Here is a 19,540-nt window from a genome sequence, read left to right as displayed (position 1 = left end):
TCCCACCATGAAGCATGGAGGAGGAGGTATGATGATGTGGGGGTGCTTTGCTGGTGACACTGTCACTGATTTATTTAGAATGCAAAACACACTTAACCAGCATGGCTTCCACAGCATTCTGCAGCGATACAACATCGCATCTGGTTTGCGCTTAGTGGGACTATCATTTGTTTTTTTCAACAGGACAATGACCCAAAACATACCTTCAGGCTGTGTAAGATTATTTGACCAAGGAGCGCGATGGAGTGCTGCATCAGATTTCCTGGCCTCCACAATCACCCAACCTCAACCCAATTGAGATGGTTTGGGATGAGTTGGAGCGCAGAGTGAAGTAAAATCAGCCAACAAGTGCTCAGCATATGTGGGAACTCCTTCGAAACTGTTGGAAAAGCATTTCTCATGAACCTGGTTGAGAGAATGCCAAGAGTGTGCAAAACTGTCATCAAGGCAAAGGGTGGCTACTTTGAAGAATCTAAAATCTATTTTGATTTGTTGAACACTTTTTGGGTTACTACATGATACCATATGTGTTATATGTTCATAGTTTTGATGTCTTCACTATTATTCTACAATGTAGAAAATAGTCAAAATAAAGACAAACCCATGAATGAGTAGGTGTGTTCAAACTTTTGAAGGATACTGCACATGAAATTATTTCAAATAGTATTTGAACCCAAGTCTGACCAGATCCCTGTTTCATTCTGATTCATAACTGCCTGGCTTTGCTGCAAGTGCAGGAATAGTTGTCTTATCCTCAGCATAACCCCCAGCTGCATATTTTTTGCACTGAAGATAGAAAAACCAATATATTCTGTGTTTATATTTATATGAGGAAAGCTACTCAATGTACAGTAGTGCTCATTCTTTTTACTAAAATAATCATGTGTTACTACACTACCAAGTTGAAAAGAATATAGAGCCCAACAATTGTTGCATCAGTGTTTTCATTTGTCCTTGTGACAATTCTTGCTCAGCAGCTGCATCATGTATTTGTATTTCCACACCACAACAACCTGAAGTTTTCTGTTACAATGAAATTATATTACAATCACACTATGAAACAAACTGTATGAACAGTAAAAAGTATTTTATTGTATTTGAACTAATACAGTTAGATAATGAATGGAATACAATTAATCAGATGTCTTGTCACAAATATAAGAGTTCACAAGGAAAACGCTTCAAAATTTTTCTTCACACCAGTAATATCTATGAACAACAAACTTTAAAATGATTTTAATGCTATGCATATTGCTAACAGACAGAATTTGGGTAAGTGAATTGTTATTGTCCTGGAACTTCACAATGCCAGGCATGGCGTGACAAGCATAAAACTAGAGCTGTTTTGACTTCTCTAATCCAATTAAAGCCAATACTAAGCAGAGATGCATTACATGTTCATACTGAATGTGTGCTTGCCTCAACAGAGACTAGTCCCTTGTTAGGAAGCACTAATGCACTATTTTGATATGAAACAGGATCCTCATAGCAGTTATAGTATAGGTTAATATTCCTAGTTCCCAAATGCATTCTGATAAAAAAAAGGTCACAGAATTTGGCTCCAGATTGTTTATGTTGATCTCCTGCAGTCATGTATCATGCCAGGTTAGAAACGCAAAGCACAGCATCTGTATAGGAATAATGAGTGGTTCGAGTCACATGTTATACTTGAATTTTCAATCCTTTAATGTGATGCTTTATCCATTTTATTGCATTATTCCAGACCTGGGCTAAAAATATTTATGAAATACTTGAGGTGTGCTTGATTAGGCTCAACTGGTACAATGGAACCAATGGAGTAGTCCCAAAGGTGCAAACTCCTAAATCAATCACACCAAGTTTTTGAAAGTATTTTAGAAATATGCTTGATATAGGTCTGCATCATGACACACACTATAGTACCTTAATCTGCGTGGGCAGCCATGGTAACCAACCATGTACTCCTGGGCATAGCAGTACTTGCGGCAAGCCCCTCTGTAGCCACAGGTCCAGCCCTGAACCTTTGTGTCATCAGCTGTAAGAAAAATAGAACAAAACTTGACTGGGATGAACGAAAGTACCCCTTCATGACCAACATGTTGAGTTCTTGTCTTGTGAGTAATGCCACTCTGTTAATCTTGAAGTGTACCTTGCACTGCTGTCAGCAGCAGCAGAACTAGCATGACCAAACCCAGTCTCCTCATTTTGTTTCTTCAATAAACCCCTGACTCACCAGGCACTGTGCCTGCCTCTGTTGAGGCTGTTATATACAAAATTCCACCCCCCAAGGGGGAGGAGTTGTGGGAGTTTACGGAATCAACAATAATCACCAATAACACTCAGCGAGAGAGAGAGCCGGGCCCACTGACATCTGGAGGGGGGGGGGGGGGGAGCACCTGACCTAACCCTTCCACTGTTGCATGTACTCTGAGCAATGGAGCTGGGGCAAATAGTTTCAAGGGCATCCAGTAGCCATTTCCTGCAGTCAAATGACCTAGTGGCCTCATGGGTGGAATGTTATTAATATTTTTCATTATTTCACAGTTAATGAAAAATATTTTCTTTATTTTACACTGAAAATCCGGTGTTTCTATACTGACCAAACATATAAACACAACATGCAACAATTTCAACCATTTTACTGAGTTACAGTTCATAGGAAACCAGTCAATTGAAAAAAAATAAATGAGTCCCTAATCTATGGATTTCACATGAGTTTGCAGGGGCACAACCATGGGTGAGCCTGGAAGGGCATAGGCCCACCCACTGGGGAGCCAGGCCCTGAAAATCAGAATGAGTTTTCCCCCAAAAGGGCTTTATTACAGATAGAAATACTCCTCAGTTTTATCAGCTGTCCGGGTGGCTGGTCTCAGACGATCCCGACAGGTGAAGAAGCCAGATGTGGAGGTCCTGGGCTTGCATGGCTACACGTGGTCTGCAGTTTTGAGGCTGGTTGGATGAAATGCTCACCAACAGGGATGTAAATAAATGTGTGCGCAACATTTCTGGGATATTTGATTTCAGCTCATGAAACATGGGACCAACACCTTACATGTTGCATTTCTATTTTTGTAACGGTTTTGTTATATTCAGACTTCTGTGATGCTTATAAAAAAGTGTAATATTGGGATGCAAACTCAAAATTGAATGAATTTCAACTATATATCTGACTTGGTACAGGTGTCTTCTTTTTTTCAAGCCCATAGATTTGTTTTAGACTGCCATGAAACACTTGGCGGTCTGGTATCTGGCAGTGGCGTGTATTCATGGACACCAAGTCAAGCCAGGTTTCTCCCAGAAATGTACCCCAAAATATATATACATATCTTTTTTAAGAAACTATTGTCTCTCTGTTTCATAATTTTCCTTCAATTCGCAAAAGGCTGAATGTATCTCACAGGAGAAAGCATCTGAGCGAGCAAAACATCACCCCTCTGTCTCTCTACGTGTAGGCCATCTATCTGATACTGTCTGGTCTGAAATGAGTATGACATTGTTGCCTCCTGTAGCATTGAGTGCAAGGGAAGCCAGCGAGCATTTGGCCTCTCTTGACAAAAAAAGTATAAAAAATTGCCAATCAGCGTGTTGAGCTAAACTGAGCGAGCTCAACTGTGAATGGTCCTGGCGGGAAAAAAAGTGTCAAGGGAATCCAGCTTTGATTTCACGTGTCACCTATCAAATCGCTTTGAGAGCATACCTCATCAACAGAAACCACTTGAATTGTTGCATCTACAGTCATGGCCAAAAGTTTTGAGAATGACACAAATATTAATTTCCACAAAGTTTGCTGCTTCAGTGTCTTTAAATATTTTGTCAGATGTTACTATGGAATACTGAAGTATAATTACAAGCATTTCAGCATTTCAAGTGTCAAAGGCTTTTATTGATAATTACATGAAGTTGATGCAAAGAGTCCATATTTGCAGTGTTGACCCTTCTTTTTCAAGACCTCTGCAATCCGCCCTGGCATGCTGTCAATTAACTTCTGTGCCACATCCTAACTGATGGCAGCCCATCAATGCTTGGAGTTTGTCAGAATTTGTGTGTTTTTGTTTGTCCACCCGCCTCTTGAGGATTGACCACAAGCTCTCAATGGGATTAAGGTCTGGGGAGTTTCCTGGCCATGTACCCAAAATATCAATGTTTTGTTCCTCGAGCCGATAAGTTATCACTTTTGCCTTATGGCAAGGTGCTCCATCATGCTGGAAAAGGCATTTTTCGTCACCAAACTGTTCCTGGATGGTTGGGAGAAGTTGCTCTCGGAGGATGTGTTGGTACCATTCTTTATTCATGGCTGTGTTCTTGTGAGTGAGCCCACCCCCTTGGCTGAGAAGCAACCCCACACATGAATGGTCTCAGGATGCTTTACTGTTGGCATGACACAGGACTGATTGTAGCACTCACCATGTCTTCTCTGGGCAAGCTTTGTTCCGGATGCCCCAAACAATCAGAAAGGTGATTCATCAGTGAAAATGACTTTACCCCAGTCCTCAGCAGTTCAATCCCTGTACCTTTTGCAGAATATCAGTCTGTCCCTGATGTTTTTCCTGGAGAGAAGTGGCTTCTTTGCTGCCCCTCTTGACACCAAGCCATCCTCCAAAAGTCTTTGCCTCACTGTGAGTGCAGATGAACTCACACCTGTCTGCTGCCGTTCCTGAGCAAGCTCTGTACTGGTGGTGCCCCGATCTCGCAAATGAATCAACTTTAGGAGACGGTCCTGGAGCTTGCTGGACTTTCTTGGGCGCCCTGAAGCCTACTTCACAACAATTGAACCGCTCTCCTTGAAGTTCTTGATGATCTGATAAATGGTTGATTTAGGTGCAATCTTCCTGGCAGTAATATCGTTGCCTGTTAAGCCCTTTTTGTGCAAAGCAATGATGACGGCACGTATTTCCTTGCAGGTAACCATGGTTGACAGAGGAAGAACAATGATTCCAAGCACCACCCTCCTTTTGAAGCTTCCAGTCTGTTATTCGAACTCAATCAGCATGACAGAGTGATCTCCAGCCTTGTCCTCGTCAACACTCACACCTGTGTTAATAAGAGAATCACTGACATGATGTCAGCTGGTCCTTTTGTGGTAAGGCTGAAATGCAGATGAAATGATTTTTGTGGATTCAGTTCATTTGCATGGCAAAGAGGGACTTTGCAATTAATTGCAATTAATTTGATCACTCTTCATAACATTCATATGCAAATTGCCATCATACAAACTGAGGCAGCAGACTTTGTGAAAATTTATATTTGTGTCATTCTCAAAACTTTTGGCCACGACTGTAGTTGTGTTGTTGTCCTCCGGTGGCTAGCTAGCTAGCTAAAACGGTCCCTTTTCTTAAATTAGCCACGGATAGAGATAGGGATTTGGACTTGTGGTTTTACTTCATTCTCTGTACTGGCCAATGATTATAATGGAGATTCTGATCCAATCATTAATTCATACATTGTTGTGCCCCTAGCCTGAGAGGATGTTCAATATGTACAGTAGCTAGATGTAGAAGGCTGTATGAAAAATACAAGCGTGTACTGTATGACAGAATGATAGACCGTTACTGGTATCTGGTGCTGTGAATCATTATGTTAGTGCAAACATTAAATGAAAGCAATACACACCATTTTAATGATCTGTCTAGGGCCTGAATTCAATCAGAACAAGTGTTAACCAGTGATAGCAGACACACGCATAGTGGATGTTTTGGCGGTGTCGGAGGTGGAACTGTGTTGGAGTGGTGAAATCAATGAGCAGCTGCTCTTGTGATCAATATCAGAAATCCATCCTTTTTTTCATTCTTCATTTTCTTCATCGTCTTGAATGAGTGTGAGACTCTAGACCTGACAAAAGACACAGGCTACTATATGGCTGTGAAGAGGAGGAGCTAAATACTGTGTTACCAATTTGATCAAGACTGCTGTGATCAATCTAACTTGTACTGTAGGCTATTTTGTGATTAAGCATTTTTGTTTTCCCTGAGAAAATTAAATCACTACCAAATAGGGAAAAATTATACAGGGTTAGTTTTGTCTTTTGTAGATCCCATGTTTGCTGATGATTACTACACCTCTTTTTCTGTTGTTAAACATTTGAGCCAAAATACCTGATTTCAGATTTCAACATTATGATAAACATATCTGTGGAGAACTATGCACAGCATTGTCAGCAGAAATGTAGTATTCACAACCCCTCCCAGGCAGCAGTAGCAACAGCATCAGCAGCAGAGGCACATGACTGGCTCCCTCTTCCACATGCACAGCCCGCCCAGTGAGGGGTAGAGCACTCCTACAAAATAGGCTACTGCGTTGCCTTTTACAACCTACACATGCCTGACATTGTGGTTTCTCCTAATATTTGATTTGACATTATGAACAGTCTTTGTTCCATCCCTGAACACAAATATAAAACGCAACATGTAGTGTTGGTCCCATTTTTCATAAGCTGAAATTGAAGATCCCAGAGATGTTCCATATGCACAAAAAGCTGATTTCTCTCAAATTTGTTGACATTCCGGTTAGTGAGCAAATCTCATTTGCCAAGATAATCAAATCACATGTGTCGAATACCGTGAAATGCTTACTTACAAGCCCTTAACCAACAATGCAGTTCAAGAAATATAAAATATTTACTAAATAAAATACAAAGTAACACAATAAATTAACAATAGGTTAGTCGAGGTAATTTGTACATGTAGGTAGGGGTAAAGTGACAACGCATAGATAATAAACAGCGAGTAGTGGGGGGGGGGGTGTCAATGTATTAATCAATGTGGCCATTTGAATAATTGTTCAACAGTCTAATGGCTTGGGGGTCGAAGCTGTTAAGGAGCCTTTTGGACCTAGACTTGGTGCTCTGTTACCGCTTGCTGTGCGGTAGCAGAGAGAACAGTCTACGACTTGGGTGACTGGAGTCTCTGACACCACCTAGTATCACAACTGGCCGGGATTGGGAGTCCCATAGGGTGGCGCACAATTTGCCCAGTGTCGTCCCGGTTTGGCCGTTGTATGCCGTCATTATGAATAAGAATTTGTTCTTAAGTTCTTAACTGACTTGCCTAGTTAAATGAAGGTTAAATAAATGAAAAATATAAAACAAAATAGTATATACAGTACCGGTCAAAAGTTTGGACACACCTACTCATTCAAGGGTTTTTCTTCATTTTTTATATTTTCTACATTGTAGAATAATAGTGAAGACATCAAAACTATGAAAAAACACATAGGGAATCATGTAGTTACCAAAAATATATATTTTCTATTTGAGATTCTTCAAAGTAGCCACCCTTTGCCTTGATGACAGCTTTGCACACTCTTGACATTCTCTCAACCAGCTTCATGAGGTAGTCACATGGAATGCATTTCATTTAACAGGTGTAGTCCAACACTGTAACCACTAGGCTACCCTGCCGCAATGGACCCAATGGAGATCTCCCAAAAGTGCAGGTTAAAGCAAACACTCAAAGTATTTGAAATATTTTGAATAGTATTTGACCCCAGGTCTGGTGAACATAATTTGCTCCTGTTCTACATGGCCTGAATGAAAAACACAATGCATTCTGGTATGGGAGAGGCTAAAGGCATTCGTGGATTGCCATTTGTAAATATAGCTGCCTGCTGCATTGTCTGGGTTATCTCTCCATACCTCCGCTAATTCAGTCAGCACAGCGTGACACTATTACAATGGAGTAAACCCCCACAAATCTGTTTTCATGGACTTTGTCTCTGACATCACACCTGTGTCTGAAAACATTACTAGCAGTCAAATCCTTGCTTCCTCCATCCTTGTTTTCACAATTCCTCTCAAAGCTCATTGGAGGAGGCGTTCCAAGGGAGGAACATCGGTTCCGGTCCTCCAATGCACTGTGAGAGGAATTGAGGAGATGAGTATGGAGGAAGCAAGGATTTGACAGCTAGTAAAGCTTTCAAACACAGCCCACAATAACATCTCTGGAAGATCCCCACACAGAGGCCCATGAGGTCCAAACCCTATAAAGAAAAACCCTTGAATGAGTAGGTGTGTCCAAACTTTTGACTGGTACTGTAGGTCCTGGATGGCAGGAAGCTTAGCCCCAGTGATGTACTGGGCCGTACGCACTACCCTAAAGGTCGGATGCTGAGCAGTTGTCATGCCAGGCGGTGATGCAACTGGTCAAGATGCTCTCGATGGTGCAGTTGTAGAACTTTTTGAGGATCTGGGGACCCATGCCAAATCTTTTCGGGCTCTTCACGACTGTCTTTGTGTGTTTAGACCATGATAGTTCATTGGTGATATGGACACCAAGGAACTTGAAAGTTTTGACCAGCTGCACTACGGCCCTTCGATGTGAATGGGGGCGTGTTCGGCCCTCCTTTTCCTGATGTCCATGATCACCTCCTTTGTCTTGCTCACGTTGAGGGAGAGGTTGTTGTCCTGGAACCACACAGCCAGGTCTCTGACCTCCTCCCTATAGGCTGTCTCATCGTTGTTGGTGATTATGCCTACCACTATTGTGTCATCACCAAACTTAATGAGGGTGTTGAAGTCGTGCTTGGCCACGCAGTCGTATGTGAACAAGGAGTACAGGAGGGGGCTAACGATCACCTCCTTTGTCTTGCTCACGTTGAGGGAGAGGTTGTTGTCCTGGCACCACACTGCCAGGTCTCTGACCTCCTCCCTATAGGCTGTCTCATCGTTGTTGGTGATTAAGCCTACCACTATTGTGTCATCAGCAAAGGTTCCCCTGAGGTTCCCCCGTGTTGAGGATCAGTGTGACAGACGTGTTGTTGCCTACCCTTACCACATGGGGGCGGCCCATCAGGAAGTCCACGATCCAGTTGCAGAGGGAGGTGTTTAATCCCAGGGTCCTTTTTGGGCACGATGGTGTTGAACGCTGAGCTGTAGTCAATGAACCGCATTCTCTCATAGGTGTTATTTTTGTCCAGGTGGTAAAGGGCAGTGTGGAGTGCGATTGAAGTTGCATCATCTGTGGATCTTTTGGGGTGGTATGCGAATTGAAGTGGGTCTAGGGTTTCCGGGATGATGGTGTTGATGTGAGCCATGACCAGCCTTTCAAAGCACTTCACGGCTGCCGACTTGAGTGCTACAGGGCGGTAGTTATTTAGGCAGGTTACCTTGCTTTCTTGGGCACACGGACTATGGTGAACTGCTTGAAACATGTAGGTATTACAGACTCGATCAGGTAGAGGTTGAACATGTCAGTGAAAACACTTGCCAGTTGGTCTGCGCATGCTCTGAGTACAAGTCCTGGTAATCTGTCTAGCACTCAGCCTTGTGAATGTTGACCAGTTTAAAGGTCTTGCTCATATTAGCTACGGAGAGTGTGATCACACAGTCGTCCGGAACAGCTGGTGCTCTCATTCATACTCCAGTGTTGCTTGCCTTGAAGCGAGCATAAAAGGCATTTAGCTCGTCTGGTGGCTTGCGTCACTGGGCATCTCACGGCTGGGTTTACCTTTGTAGTCCGTAATAGTTTGCAAGCGATGCCTTATCGGACAAGTGTCAGAGCTGGTGTAGTAGGATTCAATCTTAGTCCTGTGTTTACGCTTTGCCTGTCTGATAGTTCGTCTGAGGGCATAGCGGGATTTCTTATAAGTGTCCGGATTTGTGTCCCGCTCCTTGAAAGCATTAGCTCTAGTCTTTATCTCAGTGCGGATGTTGCCTGAAATCCATGGTTTCTGGTTGGGATATGTACCACGTTGTCACTGTGGGGACAACGTCGTCGATGCACTTATTGTTGAAGCTGGTGACTGAGGTGTTATACTCCTCAGTGTCATTGGATGGATTCCGGAACATATTTCAGTTTGTGCTAGCAAAACAGTCCTGTAGTATGGCATTCGCGTCATCTGACCATTTCCGTATTGAGCGAGTCACTGGTACTTCCTGCTTTAGTTTTGTTTGTAAGCAGGAATCAGGAGGTTGGAATTATGGTCAGATTTGCCAAATGGAGGGCAAGCGAGAGCCTTGTATGCATCTCTGTGTGTGGAGTAGAGGTGGTATAGAGTTTTTTCCCCTGTTGTTGCACTTGTTACATACTGGTAGAAAGTAGGTAAAACAGATTTAAGTTTGCATGCGTTAAAGTACCCGGTCACTAGGAGCACCGCTTCTGGATGAGCATTTTCTTGCTTGCCTTATACAGCTCGTTGAGTGCGGTCTTAGTGCCAGCATCGGTTTGTGGTGGTAAATAAATGGCTACGAAAATATAGATGAAAGCTCTTGGTAAATAGTGTGGTCTACAACTTATCATGAGGTACTCTACCTCAGGCGAGCAATACCTCTAGACTTCCTTAATATTAGACATAGCGCACCAGCTGTTATTGACAAATAGACACACACAACACCACCCTTCGTCTTACCAGACGTAGCTCTTCAGTCCTGCCGATGCACGGAAAACCCAGCCAACTGTATATTATCTGTGTTGTTGTTCAGCCACAACTCGTGAAACATAAGATATTACAGTTTTTAATGTCCCGTTGGTGGGATTAGTCTCGAATGGAGATCATCCCGTTTATTCTCCAGTGATTGCACGTTGGCCAATAGAACGGATGGTAGAGACAGGTTACCCACTTGCCGACCAACCCTCACAAGGCACCTCGATCTCCGCCCGTTTTTCCATCTTTTCTTCACGTGAATGATGGGGATTTGGGCCTGGTCTTGGAGAAGCAGTATATCCTTATGTTGGACTCATTAAAGAAAATAATATTTGTCCAGTTCGAGGTAAGTAATCTCTGTTCTGATATCCAGAAGCTCTTTTCGTTCATCAGAGACAGTAGCAGCATTATGCACAAAAAAGGTTACAAACGATGTGAAAAAGAAAAGAAAATTGCACAGTTGTTTAGGAGCCCATAAAACGGCAGCCATCCCTTCAAGAGCCACTATCTCCTATCCATCCACCTGACAGGTGTGGCATATCAAGAAGCTGATTAAATAGCATGATCATTACACAGGTGCAACTTGTGCTGGGAACAATAAAAGGCGACTTTAAAATGTGCAGTTGTGTCGCACAACACAATGCCACAGTTGTTTCAAGTTGAGGGAGCTTGCAATTGGCATGCTTACAGCAGGAATGTCCACCAGAGCTGATAACAGAGAATTTAAAGTTAATTTCTCTACCATAAGCCTCCAACGTCGTTTTAGAGAATTTGGCAGTAAGTCCAACCAGCCTCACAACCGCAGACCACGTGTAACCACACCAGCCCAGGACCTCCATATCCGGCTTCTTACCTGTGGGATCATCTGAGACCAGCCACCCAGACAGCTGATGAAACTGAGGACTATTTCCGTCTGTAATATAGCACTCTTGTGGGGAAAAACTTATTCTGATTGGTTGGGCCTTGCTCCCAGTGGGTGGGCCAGTCTCCCAAGTGGGTGGGCATATGCACTCCCTGCCCAGTAATGGGAAATGACTCATTTATTTCAATTTACTGTTTTCCTAATATTTATTTTGAATTTGTATTCAACCTTTATTTAACTAGGCATGTCAGTTAAGAACAAATTCCTAATTACAATGACTGCCTACCAAAAGGCAAAAGGCCTCTTGCGGGGACGGGTGCATGGGATTTAAAATAAAGAATAAATACAATATAAATATAGGATAAAACACACATCACAACAAGAGAGACAACACTACATAAAGAGAGACATAAGACAACAACATAGCAAGGCAGCAACACATGACAACACAACACAACACAGCATGGCAACAACACAACATAACAACAACATGGTAGCAACACAACATGGTAGCAGCACAAAACGTGGTAAAACATTATGGGGCACAGACAACAGCACAAAAGGGCTAAAAGGTAGTGACAACAATACATCACACAAAGCAGCCACAACTGTCAGTAATAGTGTCCATGATTGAGTCTTTGAATGAAGAGATCGAGATAAAACTATCCAGTTTGAGTGTTTGTTGCAGCTCTTTCCAGTTGCTAGCTACAGCGAACTGAAAAGAGGAGCGACTCAGGAATGTGTGTCCTTTAGGGACCTTTATCAGAATGTGACTGGCAGCATGGGTGTTGTATGTGGAGGATGAGGGCTGCAGTAGATATCTCAGATAGGGGAAATGAGGCCTAAGAGGGTTTTATAAATAAGCATCAACCAGAGGGTCTTGCGAAGGGTATACAGAGATGACCAGATTACAGAGGAGTATAGAGTGCATTGATGTGTCCTATAAGGAGCATTGGTGGCAAATCTGATGGCCGAATGGTAAAGAACATCTAGCTGAACTGTAACTAGTTTAAATTGTTGCATGTTGTGTTTAGATTTATTAGTATAGTTGCAGTCCCTGGTATAAATATTCATGAACACTAGGCAAACATGACTTATGCAATGGTTGTTTGCACAACTATCCACAAGAGGGAGTGTTAAAATTACTGTCCTCAATTCTAAACCTGTTGACTGACCTGGGAGCCCTGTTTCCCATATAAACATTTTTGTCCATGAAAATATATTCTATAGCCTATCACAAGAGAACACAAGATGAATGTTGCCTATAATCTTAGGATGATCCTTTCCTATGTGATATTTAATGGGAATATCATCAAAACTATAATTTATATGTTTTTAGAACAATTTTGCTTCCCATTTTTATGGAGTTTCCTTAGTAACTGAGGAATGTTCAACTCCGTTCTATTGAGACAGAGTTTAGTAGGCCTATTGATAATTGGTTGAGGGATTTGATAGCAACAACATTGAGTGGCCATCTGTTGATTGGCCTACCCCACTGGGCAGTTTGTTCCAATTTGGTTCAAAGTAATTTCATTCAAATTAAGTGGTAACAACGTTTATTCAACCAGTGTGCGCCCAGTGGGTAGACCTACATGTAAAAATGGCAATTCTGAAAACGCTTACCTGTAGCCTAACTATGTATGTCCTGTAGGGTACTAGGGGGTAACTAGCCCCCTGGGGTAACTGCCCCCCCCCCCGTAATTCACATTAAGAATACCAGATGTCACCAAATTATTTCTCAAAACACTTTCTCTGGCTACCAATGCTATCTCATTACAACTTTAGGAAAAATATTTTATGGTACGTTTATCAATTTTTTTAAGTTTTGAAAAAGTTTAGATATATTCCAATGAAGATATAGAGTGACTTGCAAAAGTATTAATCACCCTGTTGTTTTTCCTATTTTGTTGCATTACAACCTGTTATTAAATAGATTTTTATTTGAATTTCATGTAATGGACATACACAAAATTGTCCAAATTGGTGAAGTGAATTAAAAACAATTACTTGTTTTAAAAAATTCAACATAAAACCCCAGAAAAGTGCGTTCATATGTATTGACCCCTTTGCTTTGAAGCCCCTAAATAAGATCTGATGCAACCAATTACCTTCAGAAGTGACATAATTGGACATTTTCTACAGCCACCCCGGAAATGTGTTAAATTCCACACTCCTCAAAAAGGCTCATTGCTCCCCGTCCTCTGTCATCTCAGGTAGAGGAGTTAGTCGAGCAATTGGCCGGATGTATGTCTGGTTTTTTAACTGGATCTCCACTGATCTAACACGACCATCGGTCCCAGGCATGCTCTTAGTGATATGGCCCACCGGCCAGGAGGCTCGAGGCAGCTGAGGGTCCACTATCATTACAACTTGGCCAGTTTCCAGGCTGGCTGTTTCTTTCTGCCATTTCCCTCTGTGCTGTAGGCTTGGTAGGTAATCCCAAATTAATCGGGCCCAGAAATGGTCAGCCAAGAGTTGGCTGTGTCGCCAACAGCGTCTGCCAACAAGGTTGGTATCAGAATACATGGCTTGAGGAAGTGATGCATCTCGGCTTCCCATCAAGAACATATTCGGTGTAACCGGATTGGGGCCAGCGATGTCTGCAAAGAGATATGCCAAGGGTTTGGAGTTCAGTATCCCTTCCACCTTTATCAGGACGGTCCGCAAGACAGTTTCAGTGACAGTTTGATCCCCCAGGACGACTCGTAAGACCGTCATTACAGATTTGATCTCTCGCTCCAATGTTCCTCCAAAATGAGGAGCTCCTGGAGGGTTACATTTGAATGAGATTTGTTGGTCCATCAGCTGATCCTGGAGGCTGGGTTCCATGGCTTGGAAGGCTTCCTCCAACCTGGCTTCTCCTGCCTTGAAGTTGGTGCCCCTGTCAGCCAGGATCTCGTAGGGTTTCCCCCATTGGGAAATAAACCGCCGTAGGGCCATGAGGAAGGCTTCAGTATCCAAACTCTCCAGTAGGTTCAGGTGGACACATGTAGTTGTCAAACACTTGAATAGATTGCCCCAGCGCTTTTCCACTCAACGACCTAGCTTGATCGTCAAGGGGCCAAAAATAATCTACTCGTTTACCAGAAGGGTGGTTTGAGGAGGCGCAAGCGAGCAGGGGGTAAATCTGCCATTTTGGGCACAGTGGCTCTTGCCCGCCATCTCTGACATTCCACGCAGGCGTATGGGTGCTTAGGAATGGCTCCTCCTCCAAGTATCCAGTACTTCCGCCTCATCTCCCCATAGACTCTCTCTGGCCCTGGGTGGAGAAGCCTCTCATCATAACTCTTGATGAGGAGGCTGGTAATAAGGTGTCTGGAGTCAAGGATAATTGGGTGGATAGCATCGGGATCCAAGATTTCTGCTTGGCGCAGCCTCCCTCCGACTCTGATCACTCCGAGGATTTGGTCATATTCTGGGGCAAGAGAGAGAAGACGGCTGTCCTTAGCCACTTCTCTACCGGCTTTCAGAGCTTTTAGCTCCTCAGGGAAACTAACTGCTTGTGCATGCTGGAGGAGTAGTGTCTCTGCCGCGAGGGAGGTGGGTATGGAAGCCACCCCATCTGAGGTCTGGTTTGTGGCAGCGATCAGGTCTGGCAGTGTTTGGGATTGTGCTAGGTCAGTGAGAGCTGTTGTTGGTTCCGTTGAGATGCTGTAGCATTGGGCGGACATCCTTAACTCATGAGTTTCAGTTGGTTGCGGAGGGGTGCTGTCGGCCACTCGTACTCTGGTTGGGACAAGAATGGTGGTCCCAAGCTCCAGCGATGGGGTTGAGCCAGTTCCCTAAGGGTCTTCACGAGTAATGTCATCAGCAGGATTGTTTACACTGTCAACATACCTCCATTCCTGGACTTCTGTTAGGTCTTGGATTTCCGCAATGCGAGTTCTGACGAACACTTTATACAGTTGAAGTCAGAAGTTTACATACACCTTAATCAAATACATTTAAACTCAGTTTTTCACAATTCCTGACATTAATGTAATCCTAAAATTCCCTGTCTTAGGTCAGTTAGGATCACCACTTTATTTTAAGAAAGTGAAATGTCAGAATAATATAGTTGAGGAATGATTTATTTCAGCTTCTATTTCATTCATCACATTCCCAGTGGGTCAAAAGTTTACTCAATTAGTGTTTGGTAGCATTGCCTTTAAATGTATTAATTTGGGTCAAACGTTTTGGGTAGTCTTCCACAAGGTTCCCACAATAAATTGGCCCATTCCTCCTGACAGAGCTGGTGCAACTAAGTCAGGTTAGTTGGCCTCCTTGCTCGCACACACTTTTTCAGTTCTGCCCACATATTTTCTATAGGCTTGAGGTCAGGGATTTGTGATGGCCACTCCAACATCTTGACTTTGTCCATTTCGAAGACCCAAGCTTTAACTGATGTCTTGAGATGTTGCTTCAATATATCCACATCATTTTCCTGCCTCATGATGCCATTTATTTTGTGAAGTGCACCAGTCCCTCCTGCAGCAAAGGACTCTCACAACATGATGCTGCCACCCCTGTGCTTCATGGTTGGGATGGTGTTCTTCGGCTTGCAAGCCTTCAGCATCTTCACAAGGTCCTTTGCTATTGTTCTGGGATTAAGTTGCACTTTTCGCACCAAAGTACGTTCATCTCTAGGAGACAGAACACATCTCCTTGCTGAGCGGTATGACATCTGCGTAGTCCTATGGTGTTTATACTTGCGTACTATTGTTTGTACAGATGAACGTGGTGCCCTCAGGCATTTGGAAATTGCTCCCAAGGATGAACCAGACTTGTGGAATTTTGCAATTTTTTTCTGAGGTCTTGGCTGATTTCTTTTGTTTTTCCCATGATGTCAAGCAAAGAGGCACTGATTTTGAAGGTAGGCCTTGAAATACATCCACAGGTACACCTCCAATTGACTCAAATGATGTCAATTAGCCTATCAGAAGCTTCTAAAGCCATGACATTTTCTGGAATTTTCCAAGCTGTTTAAAGGCACAGTCAACTTAGTGTATGTAAACTTCTGACCCACTGGAATTGTAATACAGTGATTTGGAAATTAAATAATCTGTCTGTAAACAATTGTAGGAAAATTACTTGTGTCATGCACAAAGTAGATGTCCTAAACGACTTGCCAAAACTATAGTTTGTTAACAAGAAATTTGTGGAGTGGTTGAAAAACGAGTTTTAATGACTCCAACCTGCAGGACTCTGTCTTGAGCAAGGTCGAATCACTCCAGTAGATGACCCTTTGGATTGGCAAGGTGAGCTCAGCTCACAAGTTAGAGGCCAACTGGGCTCCTGAAAGAGTAGCACTGAGTTCCAGCCTAGGCATTGACAACTGCTTCTTGGGTGCGACCCTGGACATGACAAAGGAGACATGGGTGTGGCCTGCCTTATCCTCTGCTCTTAGATAGGAAACCGCCCCATAAGCTCGCTCCGAACGTCACAGAACACGTGCAGTTCTAGACATGATCCCAGTTGGTCAGCACAGGGTGGTATTTGGGAGCTCCGATAACTGTTTCCTTACAGATCCATCATTCCACTAGGTCAGCCGGGTGGATCAGTTCATCCCAGTCCCTCTTGGTCTGCCACAGGTCCTGGACTAAGACTTTGGCCCGGGTTGTGTATGGCAGGATATACCCAAGGGGATCGTATTGACTGGCCAGGGTCCGATAGATGGTGCGCAGAGTGGAGGTTTTGGTACTCAGGGCTGAGTGGTGCTTGTACCCCAGGGTATCCTGTATGCAGCTCCATCTCAGTCCTAGAGTGGGCTCTTGTGGGGTAGGGACAGACTGCGATAGCCATAGTTCACTGCTACTGGGCCTGGCTTGTGGCGGGAAGTGCTGGATAACCTCCGCTCTGTTACTCGCCCACTGTCGGACTTCGAATCCCCCTTTCGACAGGAGATTCCTTACTTTATCAAGGAGTGCTTTTGCTTCAGCCGTGGATGGGACGCTCTGTAAGAAGTTATCCACATAGAAGGCATACTCCACTAAATCCCATACTTCTGGGTCACTGTCTGGGTGCTCCCGTGCGTGTCTCTGCAGAGCATATATGGCACAGCAAGGATGGCAGGTGGTGCCAAATGGGAGTACTTGCCATTCATAGATTGTGGGCTCTACGTCTCGTTCCATATCTCGCCATATGAACCAGAGCAGTGTGGGTTCGGAAGGCAGCTGACGAATCTGATGAAACATGGCTTTGATGTCTCCACTGATGGCTGTGAAATGCTGCCAAAACTGGAGAAGGACACCGAGCACAGAAGGACCTAAGTTGGTCCGGGGAGTAAACAGTCATTCAGGCTTCGACTAGCAGCTTGGAATGAACAGTTGAAGACAAGTCTGTACTTCCCACCGTGTTGATGGATAACATGGTGAGGGAGATACCAGGATTCGCTGAGTGGGTTTCCCTCTTCATGAGCTGTCACTTTGGTGACATAGTCTGCCTTCACAAGGTTATAAATCTCTTGGTTATTAATTTCAGCAAGCTCAGGATTCTTCACCAGGCGTCGCTCCATTCCACACAGTAGTGGGAGTACAGCCCGTGTCGTGGTTGCCAGAGGAGGATGGTTGGGCACCCGTAGCAGTGGTCGCGTACCTCTGAACGCCATTCATTTCAGTGGTTGTGGTGCGCTTCTCCAGGAGGTCTAATGCATAGGAGTCATGTTACGAGTGAGTGTCCTCCTGTAGTTTCTGGTTGGAGAAGGTGTCCTTCTTCCAGGGCATCTCCACATTCCAAAGGAGGTCAGTGGCGGGACAGGGGGATGGATTGCTTCTGGATTGCTTCTGGTGAAGAGGAGAGAAGTGGAGAGAAGTAGATGGGCTGGACCTGGACAGCAACGGGCCCTCCTTTTGGTCCAGCTCGTATAGGCTCGGTCGGGGTGACGAGATGTGGGTGGTCTGATCCAATCAGGATGAGTGGCGCAACCATGGCCAGGTTAGGAAGAGGCAATCCTTGGAGATGAGGATATTGTTTCTGTAGAATACTTACCGGGCAGGAGTGCTCTGTGAGATTCAGGCCATCTGCCGTGAAGGCATTGGGGATGTTATAGGCCACGTCCCTGTTTCCTGAAGGTGAAACGCTGAAGGTCACAGCAGAGCCTTTCACTTGGATAACATCATGTCACACCGTTCTGAGATTAAGGGTCTCGGGGGTCCCCTCCAGGTTAAGCTGACGGGTGGCCACCGGGAGAATGATGGTTCTTTCAGAATTAAAGGATTCTTCCATGGGCCTTTTCTACAGGTACATTATATCAAATCTACTCATAGTGTGGATATTTATGGTGACATATGCAACACCATTTCCCCCCAATATTGTATTTAAATAATTAAAATAAGACAGCTTTTTAAGTATTACTTACTAAATCATTTCTGAATAAAATGTATTAAATGGATTTTAACACACTTGTGTGAAACCCTATGCCATAATCTTCTACCAGGGTAACTGGCACCCCCAGTTCTAGAAACATTTCATGAAATAACAAAAAAAGTGAAAACTCTGGACATTTATTTCCCTTTGTAGTTTATCACCTAACCATGACCTTCATCCATATACCAATGTTTTTCTCCAAATCTAGCTTTTTTGTGTCAGCAATTAGACAGTGTTCTTAGGGGTGTCTAGTTACCCCCTAGTACCCTACAACTGCCGTCCTTCTACTTTTAATAAAAACTTTTATGTAATACATCCACTGACTTTTTTTCTATGTTGAGTTGATCCAACTGAGACATGGCAGCCTTGACATAACCTCAACTGAGATTAATGGTGCTTTCACGATAACTCGGAACCCGAGTTTCCGACTTTGAATGACTGTTTTAAACGATTTTTCCCAGTCGGAGCTAGTTTTTTTTTCCCCTCCAGAGTTGTCTTGAACGCAATGAAGTCGGAGATTTACCAGTTACAATTTGTTTTGAACAGAGCATCAATTGGCACAAACCTACTTGCGCTGAGTTGAGAAACCGGTGGTTGTATTCGATACAAGTCTTTATTAATTAAAAGTTAGAATTTCAGCATCCCTCGGAAGGACGGCAGTTGCACAGGTAAGCGTTTTCAGAATTAAATGTTTACACGTATCGACGTATGGTGACCCAATGCTGTTGCTATCAGTTCTCAACTCTGTCTCGGTATAAAATAACGAAATTGAGTTTAGTAGCCTATAATAAGTTTTGTATTGTAGACCTACACCGTGACCGGCAAGCTGGTGCGTATTGACATGCGTATTGTGCAATTCCACAAGCATTTACCTAGAGACAGGCGATAATTTTTGTGCACGTTTGCTCCTTCCACCCGTAGACCTCCAGTCGCCGTCGGTCCGGTGTGTGACGTCACATTTTAAACACGTTGGCTGGTTGTGCGCTTGTAAACAACAGG

The 19,540-nt window shown here is 43.7% G+C and overlaps 1 long non-coding RNA gene across 1 annotated transcript; it reads right to left on the bottom strand.

Annotated features, from left to right (window-relative positions):
* Positions 1–1,072: 1,072 nt before the first annotated feature.
* Positions 1,073–19,531, bottom strand: LOC116353605 (uncharacterized). Its single transcript, XR_004203059.1, has 3 exons — positions 19,414–19,531; positions 1,903–2,014; positions 1,073–1,628 (listed from the first exon to the last, which is right to left on the bottom strand). It is a non-coding gene; the product is annotated as an uncharacterized LOC116353605 (long non-coding RNA).
* Between the last annotated feature and the right edge of the window lie 9 nt (positions 19,532–19,540).

The sequence above is a fragment of the Oncorhynchus kisutch genome, linkage group LG15, assembly GCF_002021735.2.
Source record: "Oncorhynchus kisutch isolate 150728-3 linkage group LG15, Okis_V2, whole genome shotgun sequence".
Taxonomy (NCBI): Eukaryota; Metazoa; Chordata; class Actinopteri; order Salmoniformes; family Salmonidae; genus Oncorhynchus; species Oncorhynchus kisutch.
This window is presented reverse-complemented; position numbering and strand designations above follow the sequence as displayed.